This window comes from Schistocerca gregaria, chromosome X (genome assembly GCF_023897955.1).
Source record: "Schistocerca gregaria isolate iqSchGreg1 chromosome X, iqSchGreg1.2, whole genome shotgun sequence".
Lineage (NCBI taxonomy): Eukaryota > Metazoa > Arthropoda > Insecta > Orthoptera > Acrididae > Schistocerca > Schistocerca gregaria.
In genome coordinates, this window is record NC_064931.1 from 542,495,306 (window position 1) to 542,516,089 (window position 20,784).

A 20,784-nucleotide genomic window follows, 5' to 3' on the forward strand; every position below is an offset into this window, starting at 1 on the left:
AATCATTAGAGAACATGCAGAGGCACTCAGACAAGCAACACTACATGTCCTCCGAAGAGTGCAAAAATGCACTGCAGTTGACGTTGGAATATTCGAACCTATATTGTGAACTCTACAACAGCTATAATGAGACATGTACGATAATGCTTAGAGGTGAGTGTGTTGAAATTATGTATTTACAACTGATACCTTGTAGAACGCATGTTGTAATGTTTACTTGCCATTCTAGTGTAATCCTGATAATGTCTCGAATTAAAGAGAGAATAATGACAATGTACATTAAAAATGTTCTCTCTCGGAAACCATTTGGAATAGAGGATATGTCCATATGAAGTTTGTTGCTTCAAAGAATCCTTCCTGTCAAATCGCTGAATATGTGTTGACTCCCAGTATAATTGTGGTTTTCATTGTCAGTGTTTACATTCTTCGTGACGCCGGTTTTGTGGGAATCAGTCCACACTACAAAACAAAAAACCGGAACCAGCTAGTAATATTAGCGTAATAATAATATAACAGCGAAAAAGTCATTTGGACGCGTCGATGCAACCAGCCTCCTTCCACCAATTCCCTGCTGAGGAAACGGTTGATAAACCTATTTATAACTTCAGACGTAAAATTCGAGTAAGTGCCCACGTGTTGGATGACAAATTCGCATTTTTATGGTGTATCTATCAGCAAACTTCAACAACTTTGATTACTTGGACATACCTGGTAACTGAAACAGGTTTCTCTGGAATGAAAGAGGATTCTAAAACGCTTTTATGTAACAAAATTCACACACACTTACAACTTGAGCGAATTAAGGGAAAATTTAGCTTTTACTTCGATTTTGGGAAGCAGCTGAATGACTTACACGTATAATCTCAGTGTATTTTGCATTACATAATGGATACCAGATTTCGAAACTTCAAGAAGCAAAATATGACAGCTGTCAGAGTTCTCTGGGCCTCAAAATCACGTCTGCCTCCCATTCAGTTAACTCTGTTTGATGTTACTGTTTTTCCTTAAACTTACGAGGCCATACATTAATCACCTTGTATGCTGACACCATTTGTTCATTGATTGGAAGAATAGTTTCTTCGGACATCAACATTTCCAACAGAAGTTTTATATTCAGAGATGACCCCACGATTGTTTAGGAGACCCAGAGCGCATAAAGCTGCAGCACCTCTGCGAAACTATGTGAAACGTTAACTATAAGTGTTTTCTACTCACGTAGGCTCTAGAGATGAAACGTGGTAGTAGAAACGGACAACAGCTATGGGTTGAATTCATCACTTTTAAATGCTGTAGGCGTGCCATATCAGGCGGAAGTACAGATGAATCTCGTTACTTTTGTAAATTTATTTCCGTCGCACAGCAGTTGGTGTGTTCCAAGTTACGACGATTACTCAGTAATAGGCAATGAAACTATATCAAGCTAGTAGGTAAGGTACCATGTTACTAAATAAGAACGCGAGGCGGTGAAAGAAAAATCAGTCCCAAGCTGAAAGCTTTTATCTTCGAAAACTCCTTACACTAGTCATATATTATTATTGTTATTATTATTAATTCAGATCTGTCAAACTCCAGAGCAGGTAAAACAATTATTCATAATTCACTCTTGTGTAGGTATTATTTTTTCTTTCATCCAGTACTATTTTACTTCTTTCGCTGTGTTGTCTTCTTTGTTCCTCTCAGTGACGAGTCTTCTGAATTTGCTTCTTTCCTTTTCTTGAAAATTCTGAGTGGTTGTTCCGATTTTTTTAAATATATTTTGAATGGCATCATCGACTAAGTACTTTTGGGTGCCATTAATCAACTTTCTTTGAGCTTTTTGTTTCTGAACCACTGAAAAAGTTCATTGATTAATCAGTGTTCCCATAGTAATTAATTATGCAGAAAAAGTACTAGTTCTGGAATACTTCAGTAAATTTATTTGCGTGTATTATCATTTTCGTTTGTCATCTAAGATTCACAATAAGCTTACAAAGTATACGACAACTGTTCTCGTTTCTTGTTTTTCGATTTAGACAGATGTTTTTCATCACTGCAGTCTCTGGCAAGCAGTCCATCCGACCACATGGCACCAGTTTTTCGTTTTTCGTTAAGTCCCAAACGTCTCGATAGCACTTTCGTGCGTCTTTTGGTCGTATAAATATTTCCTCCGCATCTTACTTCATGTTTCTTATACCCGCTTTTCTTTTGTTTCTTGTATGGAGTCAAAGATGTATCGTTCGTCTTGAGTTGTTCATTCTTCATATGTGACCATAAAATTGAAATCCTAGTTAGAGCATTGTATCACCAGTTTTCTCTATTTTAGGAAAGAATTTTTGTTTCATTATATGATATGGATTCTGCTTTTATAACTTGGTTCAGCGCACTGTGTAACGTCTTTGTCTATTCTCATTTTAATTCAGCTTACGAACATTTTTCACAGCAGATATGGCACTCAGCTGCATATAACCACGCTGGCCTGAACACACAATTGCGATGATTAATTTCTGTTTTTGCGGAAAAAACTCATTTCACCCTAAAGGCTTCGTACGGTTTGGAAAGCTCTTTCCATTTTAATGGCTCTCGTTTAGAAGTCTTCTTTGTCAAATCAACTGGTATCAATCGGTTCCCTCAAATATGTAAACCTAATCACTCGTTTTATTGTTCCGTATATGATGTTTAACTGGATTGTATCATCCATGACATTTGACAGTAATTCCATTTTCTCAGAAGATATTTTTGCAGTATTTTATTCAGCTACAGTTAGAATTCCTTGAACCACAGTTGTATTGTTACTTATTATTATTATGTTGTAGTTACTTATTCATTAAATGTAATGTCATATTCGGTGAAAACTGTGATAATATTACAATTGCCCTACAGATTCAAAAAAGAAATGAAATAGAATATGCTACAGTCTGACAAAAATTTCTCTTGAAGATAGAAGAACTGTACTGACAGTTGTTCTTCTGATGATGGCCTAAGAGCTTTACCGTTATACTTCTTTAGGCGTGGGAAGTTACAGATCATAACGGCATTTCAGAATCAGTTATGCAGTTTATGCGGATATTCGATGCAACATTCACAACAAATAGTGCAACTAAACTGCAATATTTTATTCTTGCGCAAACTGTCACGTGCAGTAAGGCAATACAGGAAAAGAAAGTTCAGGTGACTCGGAAATGTTTAACAGCAAATTTCTTCGATCATAATTTGATCGGACAGCTACCGTTGTGTCATCGGCCCGTTCCACACCCTGCTACTGATCCCATAAAAGAGGATAATTGCGTCAGGCTTAGCTCTAACACGAAGTGCAATTTACGCTTTTAATGAAGGAGAAGCATTCCACCAGTTTTAACTGTAATTAAATTGTATTTGAATGCCTTGATCTGGTGGTAGTTCCAAATTTTCAATCTGTGAAAGTAAGCGGCGTCTCATAGAACATAAAATATTTGCGGATGTGTATATATTTCTACTTGTGTGATTTCGTGTGTGTATATATTTCGACTACCGCGAAATGACGAGGCCGTGATCGTTCCAACAGCTTTCCCAATTACAGTGGCACAGCTTAATCCGCTACGAAGAGGGCTGCGGCTCTCCCCACCACGGCCACTTCGTATCCCCCCCTTTTCCACCCTCCCCAGCTCTCCCTCCAGGCTTCCTCTTGGCTGTGCTGCCATCTCGTGGTCATCATTACAGTCTCTCGTCTTTCCTTCGGCCTAGGGACTTTAGCATCGAGTTTACAGAAGCGTCCGAAAATAAGCGATCCTTAACACAAACACTTAGTTCGTTAGTGCAAGAACTGTCTTCTGCAAAAGCTGTGTTATTAGCAGTACGTACCGAGAACCAGATATGTGACTGCAGGCGGACGGCGGCGCACATTGCTAGGCGCAAATAATAATGCGTGAGGTAACAGTAAAATAAAAGTCCGTGAAACGTCAAACTTTGATAGTTCCGTGGGGATGCGAGTGTTCTCTTAAATGGATGGTGCTGAGTTCGAGGACGTTCAGAGTGTAGAAGGGCAGTTTCCTTCTAAAGTGAAACATTTGTTTAGTTATATTGCATGTGTGATGATTATATTTAGATGACAAGTGAGTGGTGTACGCGAAACATAGCAGAATTGACCCTCAAAACAGCGAAATTTAGCAATTTTTAGCACGAATGCAGTTTACATACGGCGAAGTCCTACGAAGATACCGCTGAGAGGAGAAGAAGTGCGTATTTGATCGATCAGAGTGACATTAGCCCGAAAAAGTGTACAATGGACCTAAATTTCGCGTATCCTCGTTTGATTGTAACACAGCTCTTCCGCGGACGGAAAAATAGTTACAATAGTACACGCAAATACAAATATTAGAAATAAGGTGGAGAGTATTCCCGAAAACTTTAGGAAAGCGGCACGCGAGTTCATGATTGCGGCGTACACGACGCTCGAAGCAGCAGCGCGGGCGTAAAGTCATTGACGTTTTTAGAATGACGAACTTCGGCTGTCAGTGCGATCGACGTATGTCTGCGTAAGGCCGCACGCGTGTCGATTGCTGAGATGTTACTAAACAGGTCAGTATTCAACTTACCACATATGAACAACTGTATACTTTGATTTCTTTTGTAGCACTTTATAGAAATATCAGCTTCAGAATACATGTGCAGAAAGTATTTTTAATTATTTTATTGCTGGTAGATTGCTGAGGAATCAGCCGTAATTTCAGAACAACGATATAGTTGTTTAGTGTTTCCAGTGTTATGTGTTCGTCAGTATTTGATCGGTAAATATTCAGTAGCCAATGGAGTTTCACGATAGTCAGATGTTTGTTTTTACTTTCAGAGCTTACAGACAGTATTACACAGACGTTTTGTGACTTAGCAAATTTACTGCAATTCGCTTCGATCTGTTTCTCACAGAAATTGTACAGCGGTAAATGATCGGACGAACTTTAAAATGCATCATATTGAATGTCTTACAGTGATAATGTTAAATGCAGTGTTTTTTTTTTCAACACCCATGTCTTAAGTTCGAAGAAATGTAGTCAGAATGAATCTGGGTTGAAAGTGGCTTCACTTTCGGGACTGCGGAGTGTCTTATAAGTGTAACCTAATAAAATAATGTTGGCACGTTCTTTGCATTTTTTCGAAAATAAGTGATTACTACCATCGAGAAAAAGAGGGACTCTCAAAAATAATTTCAAATGATGCAGCAAGCTTTCCAGCCGCCTCAAATTAAAAGCGATCTTCTTGTAAGAAGTAAAAAATATTTCTGGTGTAAAATCAAAAATTATTTGATACGCAAAATTTTCAAACTGGAACTGAGGAACAAGAAACAAATTTTCGTGTAATATTTTCAAATATATGCACGCAGTTTTTAAGAACTTGTTAAACAGATTAGAAAAAGAATTACTTCCGTTTCGCAGTGACACTGAGAAGTTCTCCTTAGCTTCAAGCTAGATAAATTTGCTAAAATACATCCAGATTCTTTCAACATCTGTACGGTGTGCCAAATAGAGTACATTTATTTGATTCGTTTGCTACCGGTATGTACTGACACTATTGGTTTGCAGGATGATTACAACACTTTACACTAAGAGTGTAAAATTTTCCTACTGAATTTTGCAGACGTAACTGCACGCTTCCTCCATTTTAGTATTTTCCTACATGAAGAAAGGGAAGAAGAATTTTATTTATTCAGAACATACTTCCTGACTTTCACATTGTGCCGGTTGTTTACAGGAAGTTCTGGTTTTAGCTACGCCCAACATTAATGTAGATACTCGAAAAAAGTTTAAGGCACCTACGTGTCCTCTAGACGAAAGGAAGAACTGAAGAATAGTAACGGCTGGATGGAGAGAACAGTCTGACGATGCTTCTGAATATCTGAAGCTGCTTTTCACGATTCCAAGTTTCCGTTGTACAGAAATAGTCCAGCCTTTCTATTCTAAATTTCATTACATTATTTGCAACTTTCGCAGTAAGTGACTTACTTTTTTGATTTTCCGAAAATGGGTAGTCAATGATAAGGCATTTTTGTGAGCGGAAAGAGGAAAACATAAAGGTGGCTAGGGCCTATTGTTCTATAAATCGTGCCTAAAGTCTATACTGTGCTACACATATGCTTCTTCCATGAAAGATAAAGCACATTTTGCCGCACGAAACAATAAGTATTCTAATTCATGAAGAAACTGCATTTACAATGTTTATTTTTTATTTAATTTATTTTTATTTTTATTTTTTAGGTGGCGATTATTATTTGTAATGGACCTTTAGAGCCTATCAAATGACGGTGACGCCATGGTAAGAAGCAGCAAGCAAACGTCTGCGTCCTGGAATAAACGAAGAAATTGAACGATGCGGGGTGTTCCGGTATAAATTTGAAACTCCTACTGGCAAGTAGCGGTGGCCTGGGCCTTCGCTTGTTGAATCCAGCAGCATCGATTCCGGGCGTTGGTGCCATCGTGGCTAGCCTAACATTCGGCCGAGCTCTCCGTGTTAACCAACTATTACAGCATCGGTTTGCAACTGCAATACGCTTCTTTGGCGTCCACTAGTCCGACGAGCAGTAGAAACACGTATTCGTCTGCAAACGTGAAATAGCAGCCCTGTAACGAGCTGAAAATAGGATCTAATTTACGGCCTTAGAACCTGTATTCTTGCTCACGTGTTTACTTTTCCAGTTAACATCGTATTCTCTACTTCAACCGACATGTCTGCAAGGTTTTGTGATTTCTGCTGAGCCATTTTTGCCCTCTTCCGGCGACATCTTATCTTCCACTCGAGTTACAAGTTAACTCCCCATTTACAATATTGCATGAGCCTCGATGTAAACTTTCGCAGAATTAACCCTTGAATAACTACTCTCAGTATGAACTCCAACAGCCAGTACTGTACTCAATAACTTGAATCAAAAGTTGAACGAATAAACGGTGTAGGCATTACTTGCTTCATTGGCACAGTATCATTTCTCACTTCCACAGTACCGCGCAGTTGGTAAGTTTATCGTAAAAAAAAATCACGTTACATTACATATCTCTGGAATAATTCTCTAATAATTTGATGTCTACTGAATGTAGTACAAGTTTCAGAATTTATTGTACTCCAAGGTAAAGCGAGAGACAAGATGCTGAAGCATACCCGAGTTGCTATACTTGAAACAGTAAAGGACATTTAGAAGTACTAGCAAGATTATAAAACTACAGTCCAAAATAAATTTCGAATTTACAATATAATTAAAAATTGTCGTTAGCTTAAAGTCAACGTCCAATATATGGAGTAAGGTAGGATTGTAATATTTGTACATACGACTGCTTTGGAAAACGCGGCACCTCAGTATTTCATAAACGACTGGGAGTTAGGTGGTACCACTAAAAGAGTCGAATATTTGTCTTGTATGGTTAACACTCCTAATTATTTTGTTGCAGAGATGCTGAAGCAACTGGTGATTTGTAGATATGAGACGAACGCTTTTTAATAAAATACGATAGTTATTGAAAACAGGAATCCGGGTAGAATACAACAATCGCATCAATCTGTATTTTACAGCAAATCTAGCTAGATTTCAGCTACAGTGTAGCCATCATCATTGCGTTTAATAGCTAGTCATATAGACTATGATAGCTTGTATATGCACATCTTGTTAAAACGACCTCAAATTATCCAGTTTGATGGACAGTTCAAGTTCGTTTCAACAACATGTGCATGTACAAGCTTTTTGAGGCTGTATGACTCGATGTTGAACGCACTGATGGTGGCTATACTGCAGCTGAAATCTAGCCAGATCTGCAGTAAAAGACAGACTTATTCGTGACTGTATGCTGTGTTCTTCCCTGATCATAATCATTTCACAGTGATTGAGCGCAAGGATTCCTAATGGAATCCAACGTGATGAAAGTAGGAATGCAGTGGTTATACTTGCAGTTTATATTCGCTGTATACATTTTGCAAAGTATCCTAAGAGTACGCTAAACATGAGACCAACATCTGCCGGGAGTTTCACTTATACGTATTATAAAATAAGCATAGCTTATCTGGAATGAAGGTGCTCTTTGCTACAAGATTCTTCCCCACATTTCTCTGGTATTTTTACTAACTGTGCAGTTGCACATATTAGCTAGCGTTAAAATAATATTCTCCTCTTCTCAGGAACCGTGTTATGCCATTACAAGTACTTTGTGCATTTAGAAAAACGTAATTGCTTCATTATTTCAATGGAGAAAAAAGTTACGAGTATTAGGCATTAGGCATTCGGAAAAATATTTTCCCCTTTGCGCACTGTCATATACTGAAGAGTGTGTTTTAATGCTTTGGGTCAATTACGGAATATCTGGAATGGCTGCTTCACGCGGGAATCCCTAAACATAACATTCCCCAGCCAGTTGTTACGCTACTTAAAACATTGCACTCATATTAGGAAGGGCCAGCGGCTGCCCTCTGTTAAAATTTTGCGTGTATTCTCTAAATCACGTCAGGTGAATGCCGTGCTTAGCGCCATCTTGCCCTATTAGGTCGCCGCTTCGTTTCATTTGACATCAAATTCAAGCCTTCCCACAATCGAGCAACGAGTTTCATAATTTGTTTGAGCGTTTCTAATGCCCTACAGCATTTTCAGATTTTCTTAACATTGTTACAGGAATGATTTTTTTCTGGGAGCTCCGTCATCAACGAAGCTAAAATATAAATTAAAACAATAGCACTGAACTCATACACAACAATTACTTAGATATTCCGTCAAATATTTTTTTTTCAAAAATTAGATTAAAATGTATTCTCTGCTTGGTATCGCAGTTAATTGTAGCATATGATGTGCTAGGGCTTAAAATATCTTGCATGACCTAAAATTTAGTTCGATGTCACTGTTATCACATTATAGATGTCTGCTTAGTCACAGTTGCTGCCACACAAAGACAGTAGGAAATTTGGTATAATGGCTATCGGAATTAGTTTTGGAGGCACAAACGAAGAATTAAATGCTAGGCTTCTGAATGGTGAATCACCAGCGCTATGGATAGCTAGGCAAGTAAATTAGATGGCAGACTATCTGGCTGCACAGGTTCCTAATGAGGTGCACCAACAACTTTGACTCATTATACTCCCACGTCCCTTGTTCCTCCTCGCAATACAAACGAATACAGAGATACGCTTTCTCCCTGTGAAGTCGCGTTCTGATCTTCGATAACGGCAAAACGCTTTTTTCTCTCTCAAAATCAAAAGTAGCGCGCTCTATGGAATATATACTGTTTCCCTATCATAAACGTACCACTCCTCGGAGTGTAAGTGGACGAGGTTAAGTCTCAGATATAAAGATTCTTCAACACTGATGTTGCGTTACAATTTTAACATGACTGAATACTGTCGACGTTTTTGCGACTTTCAGATGATGATTTAGTATCTCCACCTAGAAATGCGCAAAGAACTTGAAAATACAGAAAACAGTCTACGGCATTACCCAAAACTTTGTGGTCATTTGCAGATAAAATTATGTGCTTGGTTGACATAAAATATTTTAAGTTTTATTTAATGCTTGCCGTCTCTCTTTCAGACGGCAAGTTCGTGTAATGATACAAAAATGGATACGTAAACGGGAGGGGCAATATTCAAGTACTCGCTCTGTAACCCTGATTTACGCTTTCCATTTGTATCTTAAATCACTCCAGTTTGCGATGGAGCGGTTTCCTCGCCAAGACCACGTCCTTTCCTTCCATGATCCTTATCAAACATGTGACGAGCATGTTGTAGAAATGTTGGAACACCCATCCAGTAACAAAAAATAATAATCATCTCAAAAACTCAATTATTAGCTATAGTCAAACATATTAAGTTGGTTAAAATCTATGTCCTTACGATTTTTTAAAAAAGTCACGTAAGTGAAACAAGAGTCTTAAAAGCAGCTAAGAAGAAACTATTGTCAACTAACTATGGCCTTAAAAATCAACAAGCAATCCACCGTTTCAAACATAACTGAGTAACTACGATAATTCTTAAAAAGTTGTGTACTGTGCATGTGCCTTAGAAACAGAATAAAGCAGACAATAATCCCCCATTACCTACAAGACATTCCAAAGTTAGACTTGCAGAGTAATGGAGGGACCATTTTGTCTTGATGTAAATAGTTTACATTAAAAGCTAGCGTGTATCACATGTGTGCTAGATATCCGATGAGCATGGCCTAAATTCTGTGACAACTTTATTTTAAAAATTGTGAGACTAGTCTTTCGTATGCATATACTTGATACGTAGTGTCTTTGAGATTCTTAATATATATAGAGGGAAACAGTTCGAAATATTACCCTTCCTCCTTCCCACTGTCCTCTCAAAAACTAAGAAGATACTTATTTAATAATACCGTCAGGAGGTCCTTTTAAGGTCCTAATGCAGTCGGCATAGAAGCGTTCCCAGTTTTTCACGAAGATCTGCTCACGATTTGCCTTTCCTTTGATGAAAGTATGAAATTCTCATTACACTGAATGTATTCCCAGAAAATGCCCCACCGAGTAATATATAGACGTGGATATGTATTAATTACTCTGGTTTTAAGACATCTTCATAGAGATTTATCTAACTTTGTAAACAGACCACACGTTGTTTGGCGGACATTAAGCGACACAACTATCTTTTCCCTTCCATTCATGTTAACTGCCTGAAAAAAAAATCAACTTCTACCCTCTTAGACGTTGTCAGATTCTAATTTAACTGTGAGTAGTTGCGGCTATAGAGAGGTGAGTAGTGAATGATTTGGTCATTCTGTGAGGAGGGATTCTCAAAATTCTCAGAGTAACGCGTCTCCTGACATTACACACATACTTTCTTAGCGTCTTCCATTCAAGCTTTCTTAAACATATCCCTAATGCCCTTGTAATGAATGAATAAACTTACAATGAAATCGTGCAGCTTGTAACATTATCTCGGTAAATTGATGTAAAAATCTGCTAGTAGGGAGCTATTTAGCAATGTAACAATCGTACTTCACGACGATTAGTGAATGTTAGCTATCTGGCGGATTAGTACAGACACTCCTCTCCGTACAACTTTTCACGAACTGAATAGTCACTTTGTCATTAAGGACTGCGAGATGCTGGTGTGTGAATGCCAAGTATCTTAATGACACAAAGGAAAACATATATAAGCAACTGACAGTTCCTACCGACCGATAATAGCACAATTACACTGTCTTAAGCATTAATGCACCAGCGCTCACAAACATTTAAAGTGAAGTAGTAAAATACTGTAATTAATAGCAGTATGTAGTAACTTTAGTACGAACTTACTTCAAAAAGTATATTACACGTTATTACGGCAGGCCAAATAAATTTCATTGAATCCAGAATGAAATTTTCCCTCTGCAGTGGAGTGTGCGCTGACATGAAACTTTCTGGCAGATTAAAGCTGTGTGCCGAACCGAGACTCGAACGTGCGGCCTTTGCCTTTCGCGGGCAAGTGCTCTACAATCTGAGCTACCCAAGCACAACTCACCACCCGTCCTCACAACTTGAATTCCGCCAGTACCTCGTCTCCTACCTTCCAAACTTCACAGAAGCGAAAGGCAAAGGCCCCGAGTTCGAGTCTCGGTCCGGCACACAGTTTTAATCTGCCAGGAAGTTTCAACTTTCATTCAAATGGCTCTGAGCACTATGGGACTTAACATCTATGGTCATCAGTCCCCTAGAACTTAGAACTACTTAAACCTAACTAACCTAAGGACGTCACACAACACCCAGGTATCACGAGGCGGAGAAAATCCCTGACCCCGCCGAGAATCGAACCCGGGCGTGGGAAGCGAGGACGCTACCGCACGACCACGAGATGCAGGCCAACTTTCATTGACTGCTGCACTAGACTTCAGCGACACAACAGATACATGACAGTAATTTTCAGCACAGCCAACGAGTCTTTGCCGGAACGTTCTACCAATCGTTGAGATCCTCGATGATAGCAATCCGGTCCTTGGTCACGGCACCATTCCAGAACCACCGTGTGGACGTCCGCATCGTTAGAAAATCTTTTCCCCCAGATGTTCTTTCAGTTTATTAATAAAGAAAATAAATTTCCTGTCTGGGTCCTCAAACATCGTATTTTGTGAATAAAAGCGTCTAGATCACGCAACATATCGCTTAATATATTAAGCGATTTAGCCGGTTTTACTCACAAAATATTCTTTCAGCTTGGCAAAAAGATAGAAATCGCATAGTGAAAGATCTGGACTGTATGGCGGATCAACATCACCCACGACTGTGCCCCACTGGCGAAATTGTTGGCTGGATGCGACATTTCATTTGGTCCATGTACTGTCAGAATTTCAGGGTGAATCTTTGTGCAGTTTTGCCCATAAGAACCGTTCGATCCCGCGTAATTCAACTTTGGCATCCGTTTTCAATTGCTGCACCATTTCACTCCCACACTGTGATGCGTCTGTTATCTGTACAGCAGCAGAACTGTGTCTACATAGTAACTATATTGAGAAATAAATAAGTAAACATGAAGAATAGAGATGTAGAATTTTAATAACGTTCGTTTTATTTTAAAAGCCTTAAGAGTTTTAACATAGAAAATGCGGAGGCGTTACTTTTCAGCGGTGTACATTATTTAATCGTTTTTCAAATGACATAATTTCAATTACTTTTCGATTTCAGATAGTAATTATCAATCGAGATTCTTACTGGATACGTCGTTTCAGAAAAAATTCTCTTACAGTTCTCAAAACGCTCGATTATTTATCTGTTGCTCTGTGTTACGTACACTGTTGACAAAGGAGTACAAATAACTGTTAGCAAATAATACCTGAAACTTGTCATCATACCATATTCCATATTTTGAGACACACAGTCGGTACTCAGCGGTCCATATCCTCCACCAGATTCAACATACTTTTGAAAACAGACTGTGTGGCCATCCATCAGCCACCGGATTGCTCTTCCAGCATGCCCACTTTTCAAGCCAAGTCAACAGCAGTCAGCAGCTACAGTGATCAATGTCTTCAATACATTTTAACAAGCTAAAACTTGCGTAATTGTCATAGGTTTACACATTCAATACGTTTTATTGTCCCCTCAATTACTCTCCTTTCATCATTGAAAATAAGGGGTGGCCACCCCCGCTCCGCCCGCCCCCCTCCCCCTCGGCCACTGGTCTGGTCACCCCTAGCTCTCGGGCAAGGGCAAATATTTAGTATAGTGAGGTGTTTTTCTTGCAAGAAATTACGTAGGTTTTAAACAGGTTCGTAATTGGCATTTATTTATGGCTACTTACAAGCCTCCAATCGTCTTCCAAAATATTAAAAATGCTCCATACCTCCCGGTCTAGCCACCCCACACCCTGAGGCAAAGCGTTATGACCATTGCCCATCCCGAGATGAATGCCACCTGATGGTGTCGCGTCCACGTGGCTCAGAACAGAAAGTATACAGAGTGGTCCATTGATCGTGACCGGGCCAAATATATCACGAAATAAGCGTCAAACGAAAAACTACAAAGAACGTATCTTGTCTAGCCTGAAGGGGGAACCCAGATGGCGCTATGGTTGGCCCGCTAGATGGCGCTGCCATAGGGCAAACGGATATCAACTGCGTTTTTTAAAAATAGGAACTACCATTTTTATTACATATTCGTGTAGTACGTAAAGAAATATGAATGTTTTAGTTGGACCACGTTTTCCGCTTTGTGACAGATGGGGCTGTAATAGTCACAAACATGTGACTGACAATTTTAGACGAACAGTTGGTAACAGGTAGGTTTTTTAAATTAAAATACAGAACGTAGGTACGTTCCAATGTGATACATGTACCTTTGTGAACTTATCATTTCTGAGAACGCATGCTGTTACAGCGTGATTACCTGTAAATACCACATTAATGCAATAAATGCTCAAAATGATGTCCGTCAACCTCAATGCATTTAGCAATACGTGTAACGATATTCCTCTCAACAGCGAGTAGTTTGCCTTCCGTAATGTTCGCACATGCATTGACAAGGCGCTGACGCATATTGTCGGGCGTTGTCGGTGGATCACGATGGCAAATATCCTTCAACTTTCCCCACAGAAAGAAATCCGGGGACGTCAGATCCGGTGAACTTGCGGGCCATGGTATGGTGCTTCGACGACCAATCCACCTGTCATGAAATATGCTATTCAATACCGCTTCAACCGAACGCGAGCTATGTGCCGGACATCCATCATGTTGGAAGTACATCGCCATTCTGTCATGCAGTGAAACATCTTGTAGTAACATCGCTAGAACATTACGTGGGAAATCAGCATACATTGCTCCATTTAGATTGCCATCGATAAAATGGGGGCTAATTATCCTTCCTCCCATAATGTCGCACCATACATTAACCCGCCAAGGTCGCTGATGTTCCACTTGTCGCAGCCATCGTGGATTTTCCGTTGCCCAGTAGTGCATATTTATGCCGGTTGCCGTTACCGCTGTTGCTGAATGACGCTTCGACGCTAAATAGAACGCGTACAAAAAATCTGTCATCGTCCTGTAATATCTCTTGTGCCCAGTGGCAGAACTGTACACGACGTTCAAAGTCGTAGCCATGCAATTCCTGGTTCATAGAAATATGGTACGAGTGCAATCGATGTTGGTGTATCATTCTCAACACCGACGTTCTTGAGATTTCCGATTCTCGCGTAATTTTTCTGCTACTAATGTGCAGATTAGCCGCGACAACAGCTAAAACACCTACTTGGGCATCATCATTTGTTGCAGACGGTGGTTAACGTTTCACATGTGGCTGAACACTTCCTGTTTCCTTAAATAACGTAACTATCCGGCGAACGATCCGGACACTTGGATGATGTCGTCCAGGATACCGAGCAGCATACATAGCACACGCCCGTTGGGCATTTTGATCACAATAGCCACACATCAGCACGATATCGACCTTTTTCGCAATTTGTAAACGGTCCATTTTAACACGGGTAATGTATCACGATGCAAATAGCGTCCGCACTGGCGGAAATGTTACGTGATACCACGTACTTATACGTTTGTGACTATTACAGCGCCATCTATCACAAAGCGAAAAAGTGGTCCAACTAATACATTCATATTTCTTTACGTACTACACGAGTATGTAATGAAAATTGGGGGTTCCTATTTTAAAAAACGCAGTTGATATCCGTTTGACCTGTGGTCGCGCCATCTAGCGGGCCAACCATAGCGCCGTCTGGTTTCCCCCTTCAAGCTGGACGAGTTTCGTTTGATGCTTATTTCCTGAGATATTTGGCCTGCTCACTATCAATGGACCATCCTGTATAAGAGCAGAAGAGATGACTGAGGAATCAATTTAGCGACGGAAGGGGCCGCAAACGATGAAATCCACAGATAAGCGACTTTAAAAAGGGGCAGATTGTTATGGTCTGGTGACTGGGACGGGGCTACTCAGAAATGAAAAAGCTTGTCTGATGTTCGCGTGCTACTTTCGCTACATCTATGTAAAATAATTGGAGGACGGCGAAACCACGAGTAGGCGACGAGGTGTTGTACGTCAGTGTATCACCGAATGTGTAAAGTAGGATAGACGGCGATCTGAGGCAGATCTGACGCCAGAGGGCACTGATAGTTCAAGTATTTCGGAGCACACTGTTCAGCGCACATTGTCGTACATGGGGCTCTGTAGCAGGCGACCGGTACGTGTTTCCATGTTTACCCAGCGATATGCAGTGGGCGGAGGACCATAGAGATTGCCTCGTGGAGAAATGGAGACACATCGCCCGCTCAGATATATCACGTTTCTTGTTATACAGGTCGAGGGTTGTATCCGAACACGCAGTCATTCAGGCGAACAGCTACTCGAAATGTACATCGTGATACCGACGCAGGCCGGTGGGGGCATTATTATGCTATGGACGACATTCAGATGGGCTTCCATGGGGGCCTATAGTAATAATCGAATGCATCCTGACTACATGAAGATTACTACGGACCACCGGAATGCCTTCATGATTGATGACTTCCCCGACAGCGAAGGTATCTTCCAGTAGGATAAGTGTCGGTGTCACAAGGTCAGAGTCTTCGTACAGTGGTTCATGATTGATGACTTCCCCGACAGCGAAGGTATCTTTCGGTAGGATAAGTGTCGGTGACAGGTCAAAGTCTTCGTTCAGTGGTTTGAGGAGCATGATAGTGAATTCAAGTTGATATCTTGGCCACCCAGTTTGCCTGATATGGACCCGATGAACACATATGGAACGCTATCGGGTGCTAGCTCCGCGCCCATAATCACTGGACATTAAATGACGGCAATTGCGTGTCCCGAAAACCTACCAGTGTCTTGACGATCCATGTCAAGCGGAATAGCTGCTATAATGCCTTCAAAAGTTGAACCAACATGCTGTTAATCAGAGGGTTATGACGTTCCGTTTCATCAGTGTAAATACGACGTCCTATGTAATCTAACACTGGTGTCTCCCAGAGTTGTGTTAGTTTGGTTGTGACAAGAAAATGGTTGAGATAAGAACTGACTGGTTCAAAAAAGCACTATCTGCTTACACGATCGAAATTCACTTGAATGGCATATTATCTAATATACAGTTGTCACTTATATATTGTTTTGTCCGCCTCTGTAGCCGAGTGGTCAGCACGGCTGACTGCCATACAGAGGGCTCGGGTTCGATTCCTGGCACTGCCAGGGATTTTTCTTCCTTGGTGCGATGACTGGAACTGGGTGCACTCAGTCTCTTCGATTGAGGAGCTACTTGACCAAGTATGTCAGCTCCACGTCACGAAAGCTGACAACGGCGTGGAGAGCAGTGAGCTGACGCCGCCACCGCCCCCAGTGATGTCATTGGCGGAGGATGACACGGTGGTCGATCGGTACCCATAGGCACGCCAGTACCTGTGAACAGAATCTATGTTTACGTTATACAATCATTTTAAACACCTTTGTAGAACTGACAACAAATTTGGGGTAAAGGTACACTGAATACGTACTGGCACTTTTGCGGTGTGCTGCTGCCGTTTAAATGTCGCGCCACCTTACTCTCCACCAAAAGTGGCATATACGTATCGCTTGTCACGGGGGCACTAGCTTACGTACCCAAAATGTTTTTACTCTGAAACTTTTTATCAATTATGTAAGTGAATTAGCCTTGTACAGATCTGCTATTCTGGCACGGAAAAAGTGCCATAGTCAATTTTAAAAAAATACTTGCGCGCGTTGCATTTATTTTAGAATACGTCATTCACATCATTTTTAATACCATAAGCAGACAGTGTCTTAGAACGAAACAACCTTTGTCTGAATCAGCCCAAAATTAAAATAGAACTTTCAGATTCCAGAGGTAGGTAGAACACAATGTATACACGGTTTTTCAAGGCTTTGCATCAAATGTCTAGGAGTGACAGATCACGTGATGGGACAAACTTCTGTTTCAGACAAGACTTGCGCTGAAGCTTCCCGGCGACGGTAAGCGTCATTTGTTTTGGTTATGCACCTAGGAGAGGGCAGGTTGCCTTGTGTGTTGCTTGTAACCCACTCATCTACTACGTATGAAAAGGGATAGGCGTGGCCAAATTAAAGTTCCTGATTCGCCTCCAAAATGCCTTTCTCCGCTTAGAGACACTAATTCTTTACATATTGTTGTTGAAAATCTCTTTGTTAATTAACTGTGGTAGCTGGTAAGCAGCACACCCTGCTAGTTCAGTGACATCTCGTCGTCCCAGGGCCGACGAATACTAAAGGACTCTAGCGTCGCCACAAAGCATCTACGAACATTTTGTATCTAATAAAAATTGTTCCCCATGACGTGATGTGTCACCCCTAGGTGTTTGTTGCAAATACTTTGAAACACTATGTACATACGAGGGCGTCCTGCAAAGTAATGCCTCCGAATGTTTATGTGAAAACTCTTAAAGATTTTTAAATAAAACGAAGGTCATTAAAATTTTGCACCTTCATTTTTCATGCCTACACATTTATTTCTCGACATAGCCTGGCGACGAACACACTTCTCCCAACTAGACACCAGTTTGTTAATACTGTCACTGTAGAATATTTGTCTTTGTTGTCAGAGCCACAACCTCACCTCTGCTTCCACCGCTTCATCACCATCAAAGTGAAGTCCTAGAAGGTGTTCAGTAAGTTTTGCAAACAGATGAAAATGGGATGGGGCCAAGTCGGAACTGTATGGAGAATGTTTGGTGACAGTGAAACCAAGGGGTCGGATTGTTGCAGATGTCATAGAGCTCGTGTGTGGCCGGGCGTTGTCGTGCTGAAGGAGAGGGTGCTCCATGTGTGGACGAACTCTTCGAATGTGAAACTCGATTACAGCACGCTATTTCTCACGCACCGACATAGTTACGTTACACACCGCCATGTTACACACTATAATTTGAAGTCATCGAGCGGCAGAGTCCTTTATTATGTAGACATGGTTCAAATGGTTCTGAGCACTATGGGACTTAACTGCTGTGGTCATCAGTCCCCTAGAACTTAGAACTACTTAAACCTAACTAACCTAAGGACATCACACACATCCATGCCCGAGGCAGGATTCGAACCTGCGACCGTAGCGGTCGCGCGGTTCCAGACTGTAGCGCCTAGAACCGCTCGGCCACTCAGGCCGGCCTATGTAGACATGAAATATAAAGCTGTAGAATAATAATAACGTTTGCTTATTTAAAAAGCTTTAAGAATTTTCACATAAAAATGTGGAACCATTACTTTTCATGGCGCCCTAGTAAGTACATATGCAGGGTCATTCTCTTACGAGTCTTCAGGCGCACTTTCTCTGGAATTTCAGCAGACAGCTGCAATTCAGTTTTTATTGTGTATCTGGAATCATCTCAAACAAATGCCGCTCATCAAGTCTTTAATGCGACTCTCAGTGTCGGAAAGAGTCGATTTGATTCCCGTTTCAAACAGAAGTATTTTTAAAGCAGAATTTTACGTGCCCATTCGATAGAACGGTCCCATATTAGTCTATATATGTTTTATCGAGATGTAGTAACAGGGACAATAAAACTCTAAGAAGAACCAATATTCTAGACGCGACAACACTGTACTCGGCCAACCGCCAAGCACGCAGCATTCCTGAGTCGCTGCTGGATTGTTGTTTATTCTTCGAGTTTTACCGTCCCTATAGATAAAATTAATATCCCACTAGACTAATCTGGGACCTCTCAGTAGATTGCGAACATAAAATTTCTCTTTCAAAATCGTTTGGTTTGTAAAGCGTAACAAACTGATGCTCTCTGTCGACAATGAGTGTCGCATGAAAGTCGTGATGAGCGAGTATTTGCTTGGGCTGACTCCAGTTACACAATGCAGAAACTATATTACAAATATATCCTGAAACACCAGGGAAAATGCGCCTGACGACTCTTATGAGAGATACACTGCATAAGAAACATACCTCATAAGCAGCAACAGTGGAAATTCAAAAAGTTACCTGAGACGCGCTTGGTTGAAAGACATGATAACAGTCGGATAGTATATGCGTATACTTGACTCTGTATCGACATAACCTCTTCTTTGAACCTCGCTATGCCGAATAAACACGTTTTCCATCCAGATGAACAGTGAAGAAGGATAGATCATTTGTCTAATTTCGTGACAGTGTGCCTTTGTGGATAATTGCAGCTTCACATAATACTTTTGATGACACAAAGAAACCCCTTCCATATAATGCTCACGCTCGTATCATTTATACAACTTTGAAGAGTTGTATTGAGGCATCTGAGCAATATGACTGACTAACGATCTGACAACGGTATGACCAATTTACCTGACTAATAAATTACAGCTAACACTGTAATCAAATTACAGAGAGCGCGAATGATTTGGTTTAGTAAATGGAAATTGCGTGTGGCTAGGGCCTCCCGTCGGGTAGACCGTTCGCCTGGTGCAAGTCTTTCGAAATGTCGCCATTTCGGCGACTTGCGTGTCGATGGGGATGATATGACGATGATAAAGCCAACACAACACCCAGTCACTGAGCGGAGAAAATCTCCGATCCATCCGGGAATCGAACCCGGGCCGTTAGGCATTACGTTCCGTCGCGCTGACCACTCAGCTACCGGGGGGGGGGAATTTGGTTTAGTTATTTATGCGTCTTAAATTGGGTCAGTGGCCTGTTACAGCATCGGGAGTCGATTTGCCTCAGTGTTGGAAGGAAGACTACAATCTCCACGAGAAGTCTACTTCTTGTAAACAACCCCACCATCCGCGATCAGCTTGAGAGACTTTCGGACATTGCCTGACCTAGAACTTCCTGGGCTAACGTTCGTTTCCAGAAAAAAAGTACAGTAAATTTTAAACTAAATACCTAGAAACATGATTCAGAAATCCTCAATTGCTTGCCCATATGGCGTCACATTCGGTAACCGCAGAGTTTCTTAAAGGTGTCCTAAGTCCTATTCAAATTTAGAAACATGCATTCTACTAGACCTTCGTATCTACAGCCATCTGAACGTCGAGAATGAAGTCAGTGAGGTGAGTTGCATGAGGTGTGTGATTCCTAAATATTTACTAATCTCGAACTGACAAAGAAGCCATTGTATTCAATAACAAAATTCGTTGTAAAATTTTATAGCAAACTGACGTTAAGGGTATACTTCTTAAGTTTGCGCACTAGTTCTGCAACGCAGCGTAAAAAAACGATGACTTACATCAGTCTGATAATATGGGAAGAGTCACTGTATCAACGACTTGAAATATGGAACATGTAATACGACAGCGCAGTATCACTTAATATAAAAGTGTTACTAGTTTCCAGTTTAACAATTTTAACATTTTCCATCGACACGTCCGTAATTCGACCGCGCTGATCAACAGTAGCAATATCTCCATCGTTAAAAAGATTTCGGGACACAGAATT

General features: G+C 40.7%; 1 protein-coding gene across 2 annotated transcripts in view; it reads left to right on the plus strand.

The window, feature by feature from the left end:
* Positions 1-3,681: 3,681 nt before the first annotated feature.
* Positions 3,682-20,784, plus strand: part of LOC126298466 (rho GTPase-activating protein 100F-like) — a 737,196-nt gene continuing 720,093 nt past the window's right edge. The window contains exon 1 of one of the 2 annotated variants that reach the window (XM_049989795.1): positions 3,682-4,533. The gene's annotated coding sequence lies outside the window, so the exon portion shown is untranslated. The remainder of the gene's footprint in view (positions 4,534-20,784) is intronic. The other variant, XM_049989799.1, reaches the window with a different exon arrangement.